General features: G+C 41.5%; 1 protein-coding gene across 4 annotated transcripts in view; it reads left to right on the forward strand.

The window, feature by feature from the left end:
• The first annotated feature begins 7564 nt into the window (after window positions 1-7564).
• RGS17 (regulator of G protein signaling 17) overlaps window positions 7565-19561 on the forward strand; it is a 73325-nt gene continuing 61328 nt past the window's right edge. For 2 of the 4 annotated variants that reach the window (XM_074896536.1, XM_074896540.1), the window contains exon 1: window positions 7579-7683. The gene's annotated coding sequence lies outside the window, so the exon portion shown is untranslated. Of the gene's footprint in view, window positions 7684-19561 lie in introns of all 4 variants that reach the window. The other 2 variants (XM_074896537.1, XM_074896538.1) reach the window with 2 other exon arrangements.

Here is a 19561-nt window from a genome sequence, read left to right on the forward strand (position 1 = left end):
ACAACTGCTGTGAAAGCCATGGTACTTGCACGTGGCATATTCCCTCTGTGAAGGGGATTAAATTTGGTGAAAATACTCCCTTTCAGGTAGGTAGAAAACAAATTTCTGTTCTACTTGTGAGCCTCTGACAAGCTCAAATCCGTGCCCATCTACAAAGGCTATTGTTGGCTGTCTAACCTGTGAGTTGTATCTTAAGATCATGAAGTTATTGATTTGTGACGACTGATGGATTTTGCTTTCATAACTTTTATTAGAAGGTTATTTTCAAATAGAAAGTATTACTTCCATTTTATGCACATTTAAGGCTTTCTTTTGACCACGGCAGTCACCAGTTCATTGTTCTTACATCATATACAAATGCTGACGTGACACCTTATTCCAAATATTCAGACAAATGATCAGATATAGCCAAAAGCAGTAAGTTAAGAAAATTACCAAAGAAGGGCCTGAAATTTCCTTGTGGGGAAGAGACTAAATAATCCCTCGCAATCCATTTCTAGGTCATTTGTTCTGATTTTGAAAAAAGCTCCAATCACTTTTGTCAGAATTTATTGACAAGTACTTTAAACACATTAAGTTGTCTGAAAGTATTTGTAGAAGAGCTTATCAAAGAATGAAATTCGTATTTCCATTTATTATTGGCTTGAAGGGGGATACCACAAAAGGATTTGTTACAGAATACTTGAGGCATCCTTCACAAGGACAGTGTAGTAACATTTTCTCATTCTCTTGGTTACTTACCTAAGTCACCTTGTGTGGACTCCCTGTGACTGTGTACCACTTCTATTTGAAAAAGTTTCAGTTTATATGTCTCGAAATAGCAAGTACCAACCAGACAATGGTGTTGTCTATGTGCAAATAAAAATATTTGTAAAGACCAGACATCCTCTAAAGAGGCGAGTGTTTGTGAATACTGAGTAATCTACTGTGTTGAAGCATAACATTAAATTTTTCCCCCCATCTGAAGGGCTCTAAGTGCACAGGTAATGCACAGTGGTCTGGCACTGGAGAGGGAGTGCTCTGCTTCCATCTCTCGGTGAACGAGCGGAAGGGCAGCCAGATGAGACTCTCATCTGGATTCTTTGTTGATCCAAAAGTCAGATGAACAGATGCTTCAAGGAGGAGAACAGCTGCGCTATGACAGACAGGGGAGCATGGATAGAGAATCTTTCACGTAAGATTTTCTCTGAGGGTGCTCCCACAACTGCTCTGGGATTCACCAGAATTGCAGCTACATGTGAAGTGTACAGGTTGTGGTGCCGATCCAAGAAGAGAGAAAAAAGGCGTCTAGTTTGCAGTAAGGAACCTTTTCAAATTGCTCTCAGATGCTGATTCCTAGCCATTAAAACCCATACGACTTCGGGAGCATTCTTCTATATGCAGTTACAAAGAGGGAAACAAGGACAAAGAATTGCTTTTGCCAGGGGATATGGCATTGACTGCTGAAGCCAACCAGTCTGGCAGCAGCAGAAGGACCAGAGCTGAATACTTCTTGGTGGGCTAAGGGGTGCAGCCACCAGCAAGCAGCACAGGACTCTTCCCGGCTGCCTGGAACCAAGGATACTGAACATGTCTGGGGACCGAGGCAACAAAGAAACACCAGCCTGTGACTGGCACCAGAGCCAGGCAGGAAACTTGTCTCTCTGATGCTGGTAGGCTCTGGGCTGAGTTAATAAACTCCTGTCAAATATAGCGGGGATGTATGAGAAGGTGAAACATCATCCATAGCATGGGAAGCTGCTCACTCTGCTGGGGTGTATTTGACTGTGGAATAAAATCTCTGAGGCTGAGAGCTGCAAAACCTGCCTCACAATGTGCAGAAGAAAGGGAGAGTCTAAGCCAAAGATGAGATCTCAGCACCTTGCCACCAGCTGCACAACATAGGCAGAAGCATACAGAATTAACATTAATTACAAAAGCTACAAGTTAAGCAACCTTTTAAGAGGTTTCATCTTCATTTATCTCCATAACAAAAATCTATGTTATGATATTTCATGGGTTTTTTTCCCTTGAAAAAAGTTCTTTTTGGTTCTCTCAGAAACTCCAGGTGGACTTTCAATCCCAAGTCTGGTTGCTGCTAAAAACTCTGGCAGAAGAATTACAAATATTTCAAAAATAACAATGAAAAGAAATAGGCTAATTTAATGACTTAGACACACAGTTAATTTATTCATATTATACTGAACACATTGCCTGTACTTACAATACAGAACAGATACTACCCAAAGTCTTCCATGAAATAAAATACGAAATTTTATTCCAGTACATCTACATTGGTTTATATTTAGGTACAATTGCCCACCTGACATACTTGCCTGTTTTAAGAGGTGGGTTTGTATTAACCCATATTCTCTGGTGTGAAATGCTTGGAGTTTTTAAGTCCAATCATATAATTTTGACTTTCCACAACGTAAACTCTTAGAGACACTGTTGCGTTATGAGGTGGATGGACTTTGGTTTTTGTTTTTTGTTTTACCTACTGTTATTTGCACTCCAACCTTTAGCTTCAGTTTAAATGATTAATGGAAACATGGACAGATGAAGTAGAAACAGAACATATGAAATCTGTGCCTTCTTTTTACCTTCAGCAAACTATATGAGAATATAAACTGTGTAAAACGCAATAGAAAATACAAACTCTCATTTGAGAAAGCAATCAAGTATATGTTATTCTTATACAACTTATTAAGTATGGAATTACCTCTAAATCTGTATTTAAGTCCCATTTACTGAGAGCAAGTGTGTGTTTAAAGGCTTTATGGGCTCAGGATCAAATTTTAAAGCTATTACTAATTTTTTACTGAGACAAAACAAAGTTTTAGGGAAATGGTATTATGATATGTCCTATGACTTCTAAGGGTAATCAGGGATGTCATCAATAAAGAGAAATATTAAAGGGCTTGTGGATCAGCAACCTAAGTAAAAATTAGTATTTCATTGTTGAACATTAATCTTGATAATTTATTAACTTAGCAAGACTCATAACCTTGAGGTTATCATTCCTTAGAAGAAATGTTCAAAATACTACATACTTCTTGCTATCCAAATATCATTTATTGGGAGATAAAAGTGGCTTTTATGACTACTAGCTTTAAAATTTCTTGTCAACTACTGGTCTTTTTTGTTCACTTCCACTTGAGGACCAGAAGTGTTTTGCTGAAGAGTGCTCAGATCACCTGGTCACTGAAGCAAATCTCCATCTCCCACTTCTGTGCAATGAAACCTTTTAAAATCTGTTCACTCTAGCTGCTAAAGAAGGGGGATAAGATATATTTAGCTCTAGGAACAGTGCTAGGAATCTTTGTCTAGCTTGTGATGGAAGGACATATTTGGTTAAATGGTAAAATGGTAATACCAGTTTATTGCTGAGCTAAGATCAAGAGACCACCAGGGTAGCTCAAGCCCATAGGAAGCTATCTCAAGAACCAGAGCTATAGTTCAGTCTGGTTTTGCCAGTTTAGTGCCAGTGAAATTTTTCTTTTCATCTGAATCAACAGACTTTTGGGTTTTGGTGGCTGTTGGCATCTAATACCAGCCTTTCAAACGCTGATTGCTCAGCCAAAGTTAACAGAAACAGCTGCAAAACAAGATGTCATTATCTCTAGGTCTTGCTCTCACTGAGCTACAAGTGCACTGCCATCTGCAAAGAGCAGTTCTTTAATAAGGGGACTTCTGAAGCCTTTGTTTCTGCATATAAACAAGCCAAATTATAAATGTCGCTTGGGGAAATCTGAAACTGGACTCTCAGAGATAGACTCTGCGTTTGTTTGATTTCTTGTTACTGAAAAAATAAATCTCTGTGACACTGAGATGCTGTAGCTCTAATCACATTTTGCAAGCCAGCTTTCCATCCCAATAGCCAACTGAAGATGATTACTTCTTCAGCTCATTTGCTTTGTGTCAAAGAGGAAAAGTTAGGTGGGGAGTTTGGTGGTTGTTTTGGTTTTTTTGTGTTTTTTTTTAAATTTTCATGTTTTTCTGCATATCAGCATAGAAAGGTCTATGTAATTATTTAAACTCTTCCTAAGAGTGTCAAATAGAATTAGACAGCCTGATAGCTATAAACAGATAGGGCTGTAAAAGAACCATCATATTGCATGGACATAGCTAAGAAAGAATCAAACCAGTATTTTGCATGAAGCAGACCATAAATACACAGTCATGTCTGAACTGCAGCAAAATTTTCTAACCCGTTGCCTAGTTGATGCTACAAATGTAAGTCTCTTTAAACTGTTGCAATACTGCTGCTTACAGAGAAAAAAAGATATATATGATCAGTAGCTCAAACACATTTTAAATATTTCATTTTGGATCACATTGAGCAATGCTGGAGGCAAAGAAGATCATGATTTTCTGATCTATTTGAAGTCTTTGGCTATTGATTTGTTTTAATGATAGCCTTTGATTCTTTTTTTAAGTTGAAGATAGGGAAAGACTGATATTAACCAAATGTACTCTTGGAGAGTCAATGACCATGACAAACCTTAAATGTCTTGTATTCTGCAGGTAATTATACAGTCAACTAATAATTATATAGACTGGAAAATAAGGAACCCAACTTCATGTCCATTAAAGTCAATAAGAATCCAGACACTAAAGATCACAAAGTTGAAGTAAAATGATTGTATTAATTTATGTGGACTCTTTGTACCAGAAAGCCTTCTCATGTACACAGTGTTCTAGATTTTCACAAGCCCTTTTTTAATGCATTTGTCTTTTCTTAAAAGTCAGTGACAATCCTTTGGAAAAACAATGACAACAGGTTTTAATTAAAAAAAAAAAAAAAAAAAAAAAAAACCAAACAAAACCCATGAATGCATGGTAGTAAGAAAACTGTTTGGGTTAAGAAATGCAAAGAAGCATGGAATAAGACACATGAACCAGGGAGAGAGGATAGAAAGGCCGGGAAGAAAAAGTCATTGAATGCAATTGCAGGGCTTTAAAACAGGCACAAGGATTAGGCAGTGGTCAGAACAGTGCAGCTGAACTGCTATTGAAAGGAAGTGGATTTACAAACAGGAGTTCAAGCAACAACAAGGAATGGCTAAAGTGCAGGAAACTATGGTAAATAGGAGTGGCTGGGCTTGTTCAGAGATGTGGAAAACATCAAAAGAGTCATAAAAAGCTGAAATATTTTATTCATTTAAACATTTTAAGCACAGCATTTTCAAACGTGGGTTTTTTTTCTGGTATATGGATAAAATGATTTCCTGTCGTTCCTAACCATTACTCCATCTCCCTTTTAGGTTGAACATCCACATATACTTTCTATGTACCTACTAAATCTTTAGAAGACACTCGTTTTGACTGGTTTCATAGCTTTTGTCAGAGTAGAACTGTCTTCCTAGTATTAAGCAGGTACTGAAGGCTTACTGTCTTTAGTATGAAGTCAATAAGCTCCAACATATGACCTTAAAGTTAAACAAGTCTGAAGACTATTTCCTAAACATGGTGGCTTTTCTGAATTGAGGGCTTAGAATAGAACTGATGCTCTTTAAAGCTGTAGAAAGATACCCAAGCAGTATTTTAAGCATTGGAATTAACAAATAAAACTGCTGTTAACACTTCATAAATACATTTTATCCTTTTTAATGCTCTTTTGAACACTGTTTCTAAAGAAAGGAAATGTAAGCTAAATTGCCATAAAGACTTCCAAATTGCTATGCACTCAGATGTTTTACTTGGAGTTACACCTACATCCTTATTTAGGTATGTAACTAAAATTGGGCTGATTTTCTGAGGGCAAGACACTACGTGTAGGTAGCATTATTAGGACACTTGGGATAGGTGGAAAAAAAGGTGTTCAGGCTCAAGCTCTTCTTTGAGTCTTAAATAGAAGCTTAAACAACAAGCTAAATATCAGTTGCTCTTAATTATTTTAAATTAGCTGAAATTTAAATTAAATTTCAAGAGAAGTCTGTTGATACACAGGCGCAGAGGGGGCTGTTTGCCGAGGGGAAGGTGATAAGGTATGAGCAACTATAAGACAAAGAGGAGACAGACTGCAAAAACTTTGCTCGGACAGAATGTGATATAAAATCAGTGATACAGGTGTCTTCGGTTAGCCAGTAACCTCTGGTATCAAGCAGAGTTATGACTTCTAGTTCTCAGACTTCTCATCCACGATGATCAAGATTGGAAGAAATCCGAAGTGATTTCTTAAGGAATGACTTTCAGGGAGGTGAACACTGACTTTGGTCCTTGTGATTCAGAATCTGAAGCTTCTATCCCCGAAGTCAAAAAGTAAGCTATACAGCCATGACTGCTACTGCTATGTTGTTAAATTAGTTATGTTTTGACTGCAGATTCCCGGGAGCTGAGATGGTTTCGATGTGCCCATGCTCTTACGACTCTCATGCAAGTTAGACCTTTTGTACTTATTCCAACCCTTTTAATTTCAGCCTACTAACATACGTGAAGTTGTCTTCAGCTTTTGTAGCACTCCACTTCGGGATCTAGATGGGATATGCAGGTGCCTAGACCAGTTTTGTGAAGAAAATTAATACGGGTTGTTGGCAAGGCACAGTACCACCTTAATCCAGACTTGTGCTTTTTTGTACCATCTTGCCAGATTGTTTTGGCGAAGTGGTATATGCAGCAATGTGTTCTCTCTTGAGATATTAACATTTCTGGATTCGTGGCATGATTTGACAGGATCCAGATGCTAAATATGTGTTTTTCCAGTGCTGTTGCCTTGAGGCGTATCAGGCTCCAGATTTTTAAGGTGCAGTAGGGAAACTAAATAATGTTCTCAGTTGAGCCCAAATTTGGAAACCGGGGTTTGGAAAGCTGGGACAAACTAACTGGCAAGACCTGGAAGGATTCAGAGCCAGATTTTCAGAACATCCTGGTCTTGATTCTCACGGTTCCAACCGACAGATCCACCCTGGTTCTTTATTTAGGCATCGTGCTTCAGGTGCCCGACACGGAAAAGTTACTCAGCCACTGGATCCCTGCCTCTCTCGGCTGCACGAGAATGAAGAGCCGGATAGTGGTTTATGCACCTTTTTTTTTTTTTTTTTTTTTTTTTTTTTTTTTTTTCTTTCCTGTTTAGACATACGGATGTGGGGACAGTATGGATAAAAGCAATCAGGAGCCCAGCACTGCACCGCGGCGTATCTCTCCTGCCGTGACACCCTGTCAGGCCACAGCCTCGGATGCTGCCGCTCAGCCTCCCGCAGCGGGGCGGCCCCGGCCCCGCCGCTCCCACAGCCCCGGGGCCCGCTCGCCCCGCCGGGAGCCATGCCCGCCGCCGGAGCCTCCCCGGGACCTGCGGCGGGGCCCGGCCGAGCACCCCCGGGGGCGGGCGGGCGCCGGTGCCGGGCCGGGGCGGGCCGTGACTCACCCTCCGGGGCCAAGCGGGGAAACTCCGGCTGCCGCCGGGCTCCGCCAGCGCTGGCAGAGCGCATGTGCGGGGGCTGCCTGCCTCCGCGCCGCTCCTCGCACCCTCCCTCCCTGCCTCCCGCCCTGCCTCCCGCCCTCTCCACCGCCCTCCCTCCCTCCCTCCCTGCCTGCCTCCCGCCCTCCCTGCCCGCTGCCCGCCCGCCGCCGCCGCCTCCCTCTGCCCGCCGGCTGGGTGCTGAAGTTGGGCGGATGGCAGCAAAGCCGCTCTGCTAGGGACGAGCCGCACCAGCCCTTCCCGGGATCGCTCAGCGCCAACTGCACGCAGCCGGGCGGGGGTGGGTAAGGCGCTCCGCTTTTATTTAAGCCTGAACCGTGTTAAACGGCATCAAAATGTCCGCTTTATACTGATGTATAGGGAGTGTGTGTGTGTGTGTGTGAGCTCAACACCAACCAAATGGGGGGAGGAAGAGGAAGAGGAGGGAGGGAGGCGAGAGGGAGGATGGATGGAGGGCGGCGGAGTGCAACAGAAAATGCATTCGCTGGGGGGGACCGGCCGTGTGTCAGCGGGTGTGCGTGTGTAACAACGGGCGGCTGCGGCGCCGAGGCTGCAAGGTGGGGTGCGTGTCTGACTGTGTGTGCGTGTGTGTGTGTGTGCGTGCGTGTGCGTGTCTCCCTGCGATGCACAAAGGGGTGGGGAGAGGTGCCGCCGGGCTCAGCCCGCGCCCTCCCCCGCCGCCCCCCCCACCGGTTTGTGTCTGGGGTGTCGCGGCTCCGCCGGGCGATGCCGCGGAGCATCCGCCGCGCCGGGCGATGCTGCCCAGCCCGGGGAGGGGGAGGGACCGGGCCGCCCCCGGGGAAGCCGGGGGCACGGGCTGGCGGGGTGACAGCCGCCAGCTCTCGGGTGAGGCAGCGCTCCTGCCTTTCCTCTTGACCTTCCCCTCCCCGTAACGCGGGTCTGCCTGGCGCGCTGGGGGAGCTGTTCTAATCGTTAATAATATTATTGTTGCTGCTGCTGTTGTTATTATGTTAAACCGAGGAGCCGGCGGAAGGTGACGGCGACCAAGCGAGTCGTTGCTCTAAGATCGAGAGTTGCTTTCCGACCCCTCCCTGCCCCCGGCCCCCTTTCCCGGCTGCCCTCGCCGGGCCGGACCGGGACCGGGGAGCCCCCGCCGCGCCGGCTAGGGGAGGGGGAGGTGGCGGGGGCCGCCCCCACCCCGGGGCCGCGGGCACCGGCCGCCCCACCTTCGGCGGCCCCCGGGCGGCACCCAGCCTCCCCCACCCGCCGTACCCTGCGGCACCGCCATCCCTCTGCCCCGGCCTCCCGCCCGCCCCTCCCGCGAAACGTCGGCGGGAGGAGCAGGTGGCGGGGTGCGGCCGGCGGGGCACGGGCTGCTCCCGCCCCGGCCCCGGCCCCGGCCCCGGCCCCGGCCCCGGCAGCGCGGGGCGCCCCGGGGAGCGCCCACCGGCTCCCGCCGCTGCCCGGCTCCCGCGGTGCGCGGCTCCCGCGGTGCGCGGCTCCGGCGGGTCTTCACCGCTCCTCGGACTGAGACCGCCCGCAGTTCAGAGCGCGGAGGTTGCCCAGCTCGCCCCGCTGTCAGCCCTGCACCGCACAATCCACAGCCGCCGCCGCCGCTTCGTGCTGGTTTAGAACGAAGCCTTACCCGTGCTGTCAGGCTTAGGGCTGGCAGGAGTAAAATCTAGGATTTTCGGTGTTTGGTTTCTTCATCTCTGGGTCTGGATTTTCACCAACGTGTGTCATAGGTTTGCCGCCAGATGCTTTTGCAAAATGGATGAAATCTCAAATACCCTGCTAGGTAAATGTAAGTTACATATCCTCTGGCAGTAGTATTACGGGTAACAGGTGATAAATAGCTTTCTACAAATGTAATATTCATGCATTGCAGACGTAGGGAGTTCTATAAAGGAAATTAATCCTTTTTCACATCAGTGGATGCTAGTGTCATCATCCTTATGTAAATCATTAGTGAATCTTCCTGTGGCACAAACCATTTAAGCAAACAAATGATTTAACCTTTATAAAGAAACAGTGTCACACGCACTTATCGCTGTTATCAAATACATATTTTTATTTGAGTTCATACTCAGAATAAGCAAAGTCGCAGTAAAAGATACACGTGCCCCACCCCAATAAGTTTACGGCCTGAGATGTGGAGGCTATGATACACTCAAGTACTTACTTCCCTAAAATACGTGAGCATTAGCCATTTCAATGCCTTTCTCCATTAGGGCCTTAGATCCTTTTAAGTAGCCAAAATAAGAATATAATTTGATTAAATGCATACGATCAAAAAAATTGCTATAGTGAGTTAGACATCTAGTCCAATATCCTGACTCTGACTATAGTCATTAGCAGATGCTGAAGGAAGAAGAACATAAGAAACAAGATTGGTATTCAGCAATCTTTTCCTGGTATATCCTTTCAAGATCCAGCAAACTGTAGTAGAGGGATTTCTTAAAACTGGGGCTTGCTCCCAGACCATGATATTTAATAAACCTTTGAATTTCTCTGCTCCTTTTTAAAAATCTGTTTATACTTTGGTCTCAACCACATTCTGTGGCAATGAGCACCACAATTTAATTATGATTTGTGTGAAAAAGTACTTCCTTTTGTTTGCTGTGATCCTGCTGCCTGATAATTTCATTCAGTGCTCCGTAGCTCTCGTATGTGACAAGGAGCACACGCAGTGTCTGTACAAGGTGCTAGGAGTGTCCTCTCACACCAGAGCAGGCACAGCGCTGGCAGATCAAGTTCCTTCATTTTATCTGTCACTGAGTTGAGAGATCTGCCTAGAGGTGTAAAGCCATGTTCAGCCCTTGGTCTTTACGTTGACATCTACAGATAAGAATAGTCATTCTTTTTCTTGTTATGCAACATGGACACTTGTGTACAAAGAATTTCCCTGAACCCAGGAACTCATTTCTAGAAGGCTACTGAACAGCTGCTGTCTGTTGAAAATTAACTCCCTGCAGTATTGATCTGAATCAAAATCTGACTGACAGCTTGCTGAAAAATTCCCTATCCTAATCCAGTTTTCTACCTACCCTGGGAAGAAGATGAAATGTGTTATTCTCAAACAGCAATTCTTCATTTTTATGAAGTATACTAAATACAAAATGCAAGCTATATGTCAAGGGACATATATGAAAGCTGTACATTTGAATTATCATCACTTCTAATTGTTCTGTGTATCTAATTGTTCTGTTCATTATAGTACATTGCTTCTTTCCCACATGTACATATTGAACAACATTCATAGTTTCAAAAGTGCAGTTTAAATGTCCCATAAAATCTCACTGATTTGGAATGAGCTCCGACACACACAAGTTCTTCTCCCCAAGAGTACTACTAAGTTTGAATCATGCTTGAGTATTACCAGACCAACATCACAGAAAGCTTCCCTCATCTCACCTGTAGCCCTGCTTTGATTTCCTCACAAGAATAATAGAGGAATAAGAGACCGGAGAACTACAAAAGCATGACCTGGACCCAAAGACCCAGAAGATCTCACAGTTTGAAATCAGCAGCAGACACAACTTGGAGCAACACAATCCACAGCAGAACGTGGACAAGTGGAGAACGGTAGAAACCCACATGAGTTGTGAAATCCTTGACAAAAAATAGAATACTGGGAACCTCAGATGCAGTAATCCTCATCTCCCAAAAGTCTAAAAGAAGAGACTGAGTGGTATCATTACAAAGACAAAATAGGAGGGATGTCAGCCAGTTTCAAACTCAATGTGAGAATGATTTCCACTTATAAGTGGCAATATATATGTGTATATGTGTGTATATATATGTGGCAAACCATATATATATAGTATATAAACTTGCCTTTACAGAAAATATATCAGCTTGAATAAATTTTACAATGCTAGTATATTTTAATAGCACTTTCTTACTTGTATGCTTCACATGCATGCCTTTAAGTATGAAACATATGGAGATTCTTATGAATACGCTGGAAGTGTATTCAGTGAAACAGTATTAGCTCTTACAGAGATGCTCATTACAATTCCATTAGCTTCCTTCTGATCGTGTCTCCATGATGTCAGGTGGGGATTTATTTTGCACTTGTACCAAGGTCTGAGCTTCAGCTTTTTTCATGAAAATTCTCTCCTCACCATACTTTTAGTTCTGTGAATACAGAGCGAGTTTTCTAAGGACATAAAATTCATGTGCTTGACTTGTGTTAAAATTAGTTTAAAACTAAATTCTTCAAGAAATTTAGCATTTTTGTGCATGTATTCTTTGTCTTAAGTATTCTTAATAATGAAATAATGCAGTCAGACTTTCCATACTGTTAAATAATTAAAAGCTTGTGCATAGGGTATAAAAACAAATGAATAAAGTTGTAATTAAGTTTATCTATTAATGGTTATAGCTAATGGCTATAGCTATACGGACTATAAGTAGGTGTGGGTGAGTAGCTTTGCTGCTGACTGCTGGGGGGCTACTGCATCCTCCGAAGGAGCTCACCCCTTCGGCTTGGCATCTTTGCGGGTCTTGGCTACCGTGGGTCTGTAATAGGGAGCTGCGTGCATGTCTGACTCCAACCCTCTGACAATTTAATCAGTTCAGAGAGATCTTTTCTGCAGAGATTTTGTGTCTCTACCCAAAGTTGGGTATCTGCTCTCAAAAGGTTTCACTTGGCACTGCTGCTGTCTCTGACATGCAGAAAGGAAGCAGCCGTGCAGTGTGCCTGTGACAGGAACCTAGAGGAACACTTAAAGCACACAAACAGATGAACTCAGGGTCTGCACTGCTCCTCCTGCCCAGCCACCCTGTAACCTGGGCTCAGCCAAACGTGGGTCCTCCAAATCAATGTAGGGGCTTGATTCCCTAGCATGCTTTATCTGCTTTGCACTGCTCCAGTCATGCCAAATAGATGTAGACTCAATTTAAATGACAGGTGTGCTTTGAATAATTTGTGCTGTTCTGGTATATTAATGAATCTAGGCTTAAATTTAAAAAAAGAAAAAAAAAAAGTAATGCAATCAATTTAAGATTGATTCTATCATATATTCATGTAACTTTTGAGTTTAAGTTCCTTGCTTATAAAATATGAATGAAATGCTTCTTACCTTACAGTTGAAATTTTTATACATTATTTACTTTGTAAGCAAATGGCAGTAAATTCTTCGAAATCAGTAAATTTCTAGACAGAATGTATATGGGGAATTACAAGTAAGGAGGTGGAATAGAAATAAAAGGTTAATAAAAGCTTTAATCCTAAAGGAAAGCATTACACATTACTCACACTCAGACATCTTAAACACTACATCTTTCTCCATGCAAAAAACCACTATCTATCTAGCCTAGTTTCTTCAGTTAGAAAGGGAGTAAATTAGTGAGCGATGCATTAACACAGCTCTGCAGCTTCTGCTATCAAAGCAGCTTCATTTAAAGCCGCTTGGCTGCTCTCTCCAGTGATGCTAGCTCTGTGCTTGTTGAAATATGAGAGAGATCATGAGCTATATAGCCCTAACTCTATATGTACAGATTAGCAGAGAGGATACCAGAGTAATGCTGCCTTTAAAGGGAGACTGCCACTCTGTCAGGGCTCCCTGCTGTAAAAGTCTCACTCCTGTCTGTGACATAAGACTATGCTACCTTGCTCTGCAATATTAGTTAAGTGCAAGCCCAAGCCCAAGCAAGACTTGCTCTTACTCTGTTTTAGGAAGGCTGAATATGGGTTGGGCTGTTTTGCTCTGTTACGTTTTGCTGTGTTGTGTTTTGCTGGGCTCTGATATGCTGTAATAGTGTCTTCATTTATCAGCAACTCATGTCATTTACAGTAAAATAATCCTATGAGATAAAGCAATTAAACCACAGGAATCATGGATGAAGGCTGTCATGGTATCCTTAGCACAGCACTTTTATGCCTACTGTAGTTCAGACAGCTTTCAAATGAGAGAGCTCAAAGCACTGGGCACCCTCAGAGGCAATGTGTCCTAGCCAGGTCACAGACGCAGCAGGAAGCTTTGGGAACTCCTTGTATTTCTCACAGTACCATTGGCCAACTAGTATCAGCATATACACACTGATGTCTTAAAAGCTTAAATTAGAGGGCAACATATAGTAAATTTTTAATACCATGGCTACTGTTTATCATTTATGTAATGAGAGCAACCTTCTGAAGTAAGGAATTTCTTATCCAATTCACCTTGTTATGACAGCACTGCAGGCAGAACATACTCTCTGATATTCACATTGCACCACCCCTTTGGGTGGTGTAAATGCTGCTTTCTCAATGATTTGCATCATAGGAAAATCAAGAACAGTGAGTAATAACTTCCTGTACAAGGGCTTCACAAGTAGCCCTGTTTTAATGAATGTAGGTGGGAAGTGTGGTCCTAATTACTCAGTGTCCAAAAGGTACTTTTATTTCCAAGCCTTATTATCTTCAGAAATTACAAAGTCCTAAAGTATTAATCAGATACTTCATAGCTTTCAAGATGAGTTTGAGAAGATAGGAGTGAGATGTACAAGTTATTTTTTATCATTCAGATAGAATGGTTTAAAAATATATCCACAAATTATTTTGATGCTTAAGTCTAAACTAGTTTGTTGAAAAGCAGTCGTCATATAATGGCCTGATAATCTAACTGATGAAGCTTGATATATCTGATAATCTGGTAACCAGAGTTTAATTGGTAGCATTTTTTCACTGCTATGTGTATATTTATTTGTGTTTAGAGATTTTTATAAACGTGTACTGACCCTCACAATGTGAAAAACAAACCGCTGGTAATAATAATCAGAATCTCAGCGGTATGGTAAGCATCATGCTAACCAGGATAGACAAAGATGTTTTCAATTCTATGTCTGATTATTTGATATGTAAAATCAAGACACAGAGCTACCACAAAAGATCAAGTAAGTACTCGTGTAGCAAGGATCTTGAAATACCTCTATCCAGTGAATGCAGCAACTTCATAAATTATGAAGTTATGAAAGTGGCAGATTTGAGCTGATAGCTCATGTAGGACTGGGCACTGGTCATTGATTCAGTACACAGTGATTCACTATAGAGAAATCTGATTGTTTATTGGATTTGTCCTGAGCTCTCTCTGCAGAAGAACCATCACATATTGTATCTGTCTCAAAGCCTATGTCTGCACTGCAAATTGCAATGTAGGCTAGAGATATCCGACAAAGGTTGGACACTCAAAAAATCTAGTTAAAGCAACGTGGAGCCCTGTGCAAGAGAATGACCTTATTTTACCTCTCTATCTGTATGTCATCTTGCATCCTGCAGTATAAACTACTCAGAAACTGAGAAATCCTGAAATTTTTATATTTTTAAGCTAAGTGGCCCTGGAGGGCATTTACCATGAAATATGTTCCATACTCCTTTAACCATTGTCTTAGCTCTTCTTAAACCTGCTTCAATTGATCAATGATGTTCTTTATCTAACCATCACAACTGTTGTTTCAATAGCAGTCAGTGAAAAATATAGATGTAACATGGCTTTCACATGGCTAAGATTTCGGTTTTATATAGTCCAGTTAGCACAGCTCTTTTGGGTGCAGGATTGAAGAGCACTTCATTTACTTGCTGTGACTATCGGTTCTTGTGAGAGTCCCAGGTTATGTCTCTGTAAAATAATAAAAGCCTGAGCTTGTGCACCAGAACTTGATCGTCTATGCTCTAAATTGTTAGAATGCTTCCAGACCTGACTGGAAAGTTACCACAGTCCAGGGACCAGTCCCAATAAAATGCTTGTTTGAGGCTGTCCTGTTATCCAGAGCAGGTCAGTCTAATTATATGAATATAACTAAATTGGCCATTTGGCCTCAGACCCAGAGAACAAGCCCTGGGATTGCTTAGCTTTCCAGTACAGAGACATCACATCTCTTCAGGATGTAGCCTCCAGCCTCTGACTTTGGCCTGCATCCTTTCTTTTAGGCATGTATTAGATTCAACCAAAGTAAATCCACATTTGCTGTGATATATACCAATGGACCCAGATAACCTTAAATCAATGATTTGTCCTTGTTAGCTTACATCGTTCCCTTGTTATTTGCCTACTACAAAACAATAGCATTCGTGATTTTTGTGTTTCCTTCTGTTTTGTTCACAATAGAGGGAAAGGTTGTCAAGTTGTGTAAAAGAACATATTCCTGAAGGATTCAGTTAGAAACACACCTGCTTGATAATTATTCCCCGTTTTAAATTTCAGACCAAGTTTTATCAGTTTTTAATACATTTAATGTTTATCATGTTGATTTTTATCATGTTTATTCTACAGTCACAATGTTGTGTGTACTAACAGAAGTCAGCATATTTATATTGACGTTATAGCCATCAACTTAGCCATCAAATGGGTAATTTTATATGAAGTATTAATATAAACATCTCATACAGATCTCATACGTAGTTTTTAAATTTGTATTTAGCATAACTCATATTGAATGGCTTTAATTAGATTGAGTTCATTCAAGTCCGTCATGTGTTGATTACTATTAATATTCTATCCAATCTGTGGGATGAGTTGGGTGTGATTTAAGTTCAATATTAATTTCTTTCATACGTAACAGAAGAGAGAATTGTTCAAGCAAAGTTTAGGAAAGGGGAGTGGTTCATATCTGTATGTGCATGATATTATAGGAAAATTATATACCTTGTGTGACTTCTAGTGAACATTTTTCTTGGTCAGGCATATAATGCTGTGACAAATACTGTGACCTGGTTTCATACAATGTGTAAAAGTAGGTGACATTTCAGGAACTTTTAAGAAAATAGAGAATCCAGAAAGTTCAAAAACAGTAAAAGAGGAGGGAACTATCCATCATATTACTATTCTCTTGAGAATCTAGACAATTTAGTAAGCACTGAGAACAAATACAGAACACATTATGAAAAGGCTGTTACTCTCTTTTCAGATTTCTGGGATTTAGACCTAGTAAGTGTTTTAAGATAATTGTCCCTTCATGCCATCTTTTCTACAAGCTCACTTTTCAAACAACCACATCATCTCTGCATGCTGAGACAACAGCGCTGCTGTTTCACAGAAAAGAAATACAGATACATATCAATTAAGCGATTTAAGGATCACACAGTAAAATAGTGGCAGATGCAGAAATTAAATATAAGGATCAAAATTCAAAATTCTTGTTGATTTCAGGGATCAAAATTTAATATTAAGAATCTTGTCTCCCACTCCACTTGACGTCTTCCCTTTTACCAAAGTAATGCTCATATATAAAACATCAGAGGGAACATAAGATACAGGAAATCTCCACATCCAGAAAATCTCCAGGATAAAAATGGGAATTTGCAGTTGAATCAGAAGTCAGTCTTTCTGATCAAATATTCTTAAACATTTTGAAGATAACCAAAGCAAACCACACCCAATATAATTACACCCTTCCCTTAAATATGTAATCTGAATATCAATATGAAAAGTATTAGTTATGGCCATGTTAGAAAGAAAAAAAAAATCCTCAGTAAGCAAAAGGCTTCAAAAACATGAAAACATTGGATGGCTGAGCAATATAGCCCTACATTTAAAAAATCAGAAAGAGAAAATGGGAGCATATAGCTGGTAGCATGGTACCTTCTGCTGACATTCAGCTCATCAGTTCTTTGAAACAATCAGGGATTTTTGTGATCCTTAAGCCATTACCTCTAGATCTGTCATCCTCATAAAAGGAGGTGACTCCAATACAGTAAAGTCAGTCAAACACCTGTCCTAGCTTTACCAAACTAAGTATAAAAAAATCATATGCACATTTCTTTTGGCTTGATTGTTAGGTTTTTATGATAAAAGATCCCGTAAGATCACAGTTATAATACATACAAGAAAATGTTTTTACAGATTATAGCAGAGAGTGGAGTAACTAGTTAACTCATGCCTAATTCTAGTAATGAATATAGCATACCTTTTCCAACCACAGATCACTGAATTTTAACAACACTGCATTCTTGGGCTTGATCAGAGCTTCATCTAGGGGAGATGCTTTAATCAGTCTGTATCATCATATACTTTATATATGCTTTTATATATATATTTTTGTAATTTAGCTTAAGATACTTTGAATTAATTGCCTTCTGCTTACCACAGTCAGAGAACACATCCATGGGCTGTGGCATAATCTGCCACCAATCAACCCCTCCAGTAAATTTGCCCTGAAATATGCTGGTGGCCCAAGTAAATGCAATGTAGTTTATTTCTTAATGAAAAGAAAAAGTTCCTGCATGTCCCTTTAAAGATGGGGGGAAAGGTCTCTTTGAATTCAAGTAAATATGGTCTAAAAGAACTTTAATGCAAGAAGACTAAATTTGTCTGAAAGTGTAATTTATTGTAGACCCAGCTGTAGATGGGATTCAGTTAGTTTAAGGTTCACAGGGGTTTTAAGACTCCAAATAATTGAATTGCTATTAGTGTTTAAGGCACTTTTCCATTAACTTGAATGGACTTCTATGACAGAAACTATTCTTACATGCAATCCTAACCATCAGTTATATTTCAAACGTGATTGCAAGGCTCTGTTAAGTAGGAACTGTTCTGCTAGACGGTGAGATCATATGCAACAAGGGGACTGAAGACCAGAGACGCCTTGACTTTGCATCCCATGCTGTGAGATACTAGCAGGAATCACCTAAAGACAGTATTTTAAGTTTTAAATACAAGTTGGGAACTATTCATAGAGCAGACTTTTTTTTTTTTTTTTTTTTCTATGTCAAACCTGGAGCTATGTAGGTGAGAGACTGTTTTAAATTGTGCTACAGTCCTATCCTCTAAGGTACAGAGTGTATCCAGCAGAGTGCCAAGCAAATCAACTGCTATCAAACCAGGCTGGCAGCGTGTGCTCAGCAGCTCTCTGGATTAGACTGCTTTCCATTAGTGTGGCCACTTCCAGCAGGTGGCTTAGTAGTAGCTTTAGGAACACTGGAAATAAGAACATAGACTGGAGGAAACACCCTGACTAATTGCATCCCAGTCTCTGGCTATTTCCAGCAACCAGTTCTTACCTTTCCTTCCTTTTCTGGATCAAGTTCGTATTAAAAGGAGGAAGGCTTTTTTCCACATCTATTCTTACTTAAAAGCCTTCCAGAGCTCCTGTTAAAAACTTTTTTCTCATTTCCAGCCACAGTTTCTTCCAAGACAGCTTATTCCTGTTTGTTCTTGTGCAATCATTCGTATTAAATTGGTCTCCCTCCCTTCCATTTGTCCACCTGACACACTCATCTCCCTCCCCTTTAAATATTTGTCCCAGTAATGCTCTTTAGATCAGACATCAGAAGATGGAGGGAACCCTCAAAATGCAAAATGTTTGTATCTTGTAAAGAAAGGGGGCTCGAATGCCAGGGCAGCAGCACTCCTTCCAATCACGGAACCCCTCCTCCAGCCTTTTCCCTTCATAACTTCATCTGTGGAGCTCCCTGAAGTAGGAATGCAGTAGGGTGCGTGACTACTCCATGAGCATCTTCTCACTCCCATTTATGTAAAGGGGATCCCTTGCTAGGGAGTGTCCAAGATGCAGCTAATACCTAAGGAAATCTTAGAAGTGTGCTACTTGAGTTTCAGTGCTGTGATGCAGTGCGATCTTTGCTGTGAATAGTGGCAACAAAACGCATGAGAACATGTGTGTAAGAAAAGACTCACCTGCGTAAACTGGGCAGGGGGAGAAGTGTCTTTTCTTTTTTCTCTAATACCAAAATACATTTCCATGTTGATTTGGATACAAGAAAGCTTCAGTATCAGTTAAATTTCTCATACAAAACGGCTTCTTCAGGAAAATTCCGTAAGTTACTTATAAGTGCTTCTCAATCTTGGCATCTTGGAAGACTAGATAAATAAACAAAATATTAATGTAGACACTTAGATATTAGTCTAGAAGAGCAGGGTTCCCTCAACAGCAAGTGTGTGTTGCAAATGCTTCGGATCACCTACATGAGATTGCACAGGACAAACAAAAATGTCATCACTTTGATTTGTTGCTGTATGAGTCACCTTCAAAAGAAAAGTCAAATTACAGGAGAAAATTAAACATTTATCAAGGAAATGAAGAATCTGGGCCACTAGGATGAATTTGCTGATGATTATCAGCCTGTCCCCTACGAGGACAGGCTGAGAGAGTTGGGGTTGTTCAGCCTAGAAAAGAGAAGGCTCTGGGGAGACCTTATAGCAGCCTTCCAGTACTTAAAGGGGGCTGCAGGAAAGATGGGGAGGGACTCTTTATCAGGGA

This window comes from Athene noctua, chromosome 1, assembly GCF_965140245.1.
Source record: "Athene noctua chromosome 1, bAthNoc1.hap1.1, whole genome shotgun sequence".
NCBI classification, from domain to species: domain Eukaryota; kingdom Metazoa; phylum Chordata; class Aves; order Strigiformes; family Strigidae; genus Athene; species Athene noctua.